A 2942-nucleotide genomic window follows, 5' to 3' on the forward strand; every position below is an offset into this window, starting at 1 on the left:
ACACTGTGTAATTATGCAAGGAAAAGAGACAAGTTTTAGCCGTAAGTGGTGCTGGGCTAATATGTCCGCTCAACCAATAATGTCACAAACACGCGTCATCATTGCGCGAAGTTTTCAACAAGAAACTCGGTGGGAAATTTAAAATCGCAATTTAGTAAACTAAACCGGCCGTATTGGCATGTGTTGCAATGTTAATATATTATCATTGATATATAAGCTATCAGACTGCGTGGTCGGTAGTAGTGGGTTTCAGTAGTCCTTTAAAGGCCTACTGAAATGAGATTTTATTATTGAAACGGGAATAGCAGATCCATTCTATGTGTCATACTTGATCATTTCACGATATTGCCATATTTTTGCTGAAAGGATTTAGTAGAGAACATCCACGATAAAGTTCGCAACTTTGGGCCGCTAATAAAAAAAAGACTTTCCTGTACCGGGAGTATGTGCGCTTGACGTCCACGAGTTGCAGGGCTCCACACGTTTATAAAGGGAGCCACCAGCAGTAAGAGCAATTCAGACCGAAAAAGCGACAATTTCCCCATTAATTTGAGCGAGGGATTAAAGATTTGTGAATTAGGATATTGATAGTGAGAGCTAGAAAAAAAAAAAAAAAAAAAAAAGTGACGGCTCCGGGCGGCGGCAGTCTAATTAGACACATTTACTAGGATCATTTTGGAAGATCTCTTATCTGCTTATTGTTTTAATAGTGTTTTAGTGAGATTTTAAAGATTGTAAAGACATACCTTGAGGTCGGATGGCTGCGGTGGACACGCAGTGTCTTAGAGAGAAGCTAAGCTCACAGCTGCCTTTTTGACAGCTGTTTGCAGGACGACAAATAATCCACTGATGTCTCCGGTAAGATATATATATATCACAATTTCCCCATCCAAAAACACACTGGTTGACGTAGAGAAAACATGTTCGCTTGACCGCTCTGCTTCACAACAAAGAAACACCGGCTGTGTCTCGGTGCTAAAGACAGCTGCAATGCACCACTTTCCACCAACAGCATTGTTCTTTGTAGTGTCCATTATTAAATGATCAAATTGAAAAAGATTCAGCAACACAGATGTCCAAATTACGACTTTTAGCCATGAGTGGTACAGCGCTATTTCCTTACAGTCTGTGACGTCAAGTGTACACGTCTTCATTCCGCAACATTTTCAACAAGAAACTCGCGGGAAATTTAAAATTGCAATTCTGCAAACTAAAAAGGCCGTATTGGCATGTGTTGCAATGTTAATATTTCATCAGTGATATATAAACTATCAGACTGCGTGGTGGGTTTCAGTAGGCCTTTAAGCTAAAATGTTCTGTTTAAAACCAAATACGGGAGTCAGTCAGTGGCGCCCCCGTGCGTCTGTCATTGGAATGACTGAAGAGTGAAAGTGATTGAAATTGTGGCATTAATTACAAAAAAAAAAAATCTACCCCTTTTACATGTTTATTTCTCCTTTCCTTTCACTCTTTGGTAAGTTATTTAAAAAAAATAAAAAATTTTAAAATATCACAGAACGTGACGTCGCTGATGTTTCATGGCAACATATAGCAGTGACGTAGACCGATGGTGTTTATGTTTAGGTCCTCATCAAACCGGTGTTTTACGGTGCACTTAAGGTGATAAAGCTATGGCCATAAGTATGAAACATATATATATATATATATATATATATGATTTATATAATTTCTGGGGTATGAGTTGAGTGTTCAGCGCCAACAGAATGACGTAACCTAGCGATGGTCACGTGAGGCATAAAACTACCTAACGATTGGTGACAGAACATGTCGCACAAGACACCACCTGCTGGTCAAATTTGTAATTACAAGCAGCTTCATGTCAACCGTAATTCATTGACATTTTCGATGTTAATGTAATTGGTCAAAATATAATAAATGTTTAATGTATTGTATGTTGCCAACATGTGATAGGAGAGGGTATTTAAAGTGTCTGTCACCTTAAGGAAGAAAATGGACTGTGGACACAAAATGCGTCACCTTTAATATATCGTTTACAGCGATAAATACGTTCGGGAACTTACGTCGCCGGGGCTCAAACCCGCGTCAGGGCATTAGCACGGACCATGACGTAACCACAGGAGCTGATAAATTTAACACAAGTAAGCTATTCAGTTTGCGTAACCATCATTCTTTTGACTGTTTTAAAAAAACAAAAGGCCGACATTTTCAGTGGCGCTCAGTTACTCAATTTACCGGAGTCATGTGGTGCAAGCGGGAAGCGAGGCCCAACAGCGTCCAAAGGAAGTCACGTGGTATGGCTTCACAAGTCATTTCGCGTTCCTCCTCTACATGGGGAAGCCTGAAAACGCGGCCTCCGCAAACTTGGTTCCATTAGTGTAAACGCAGAAAAATTCACAGAAACTTCTCAAAATATCCTTTGGGAAAAAAAACTGTTATATCCACTTGTTAATTTTATATTTAAAAAATAAACACGACGGGGGTGATTTCGAGCAATGCACCAATGTTCCAGCGTTTTTAGTACACTTAACAAGTCAGATTCCACTGTGAAAAAGGGTACACCTTTATTGTTTCTAAAGACAATTAAAATAAATACTATACAGAATTCAATGTAGAAAAAAAATTAATACACCGTCTCCTGTCTATTAAAAAAAAGAAAAAAAAAAGAAAAAAGTTAACAGGTCAATAAATTCACTTTAAAATAGCCCAAAGATGGAGACCTTTGCCTCCACATGAGAACAGGTTGTTATAGTCGGACTACTGGTTTGGTCCTATAAACATCACACGTTATGTCACCATTGAGGTAGTTCACACAAAGGGGCCACCGTGTTTTCTTTAAATAAAAAATAGATGCTACTAAGTGAGGAATTAAACAATATAGCACAACTCACCTGTAGTCCACCATCATCCATTGACTGACTACTGGCAATGAACAGATTAATATAATAAGTATGAAACAGCCG

This window comes from Nerophis ophidion, unplaced genomic scaffold (genome assembly GCF_033978795.1).
Source record: "Nerophis ophidion isolate RoL-2023_Sa unplaced genomic scaffold, RoL_Noph_v1.0 HiC_scaffold_152, whole genome shotgun sequence".
Lineage (NCBI taxonomy): Eukaryota > Metazoa > Chordata > Actinopteri > Syngnathiformes > Syngnathidae > Nerophis > Nerophis ophidion.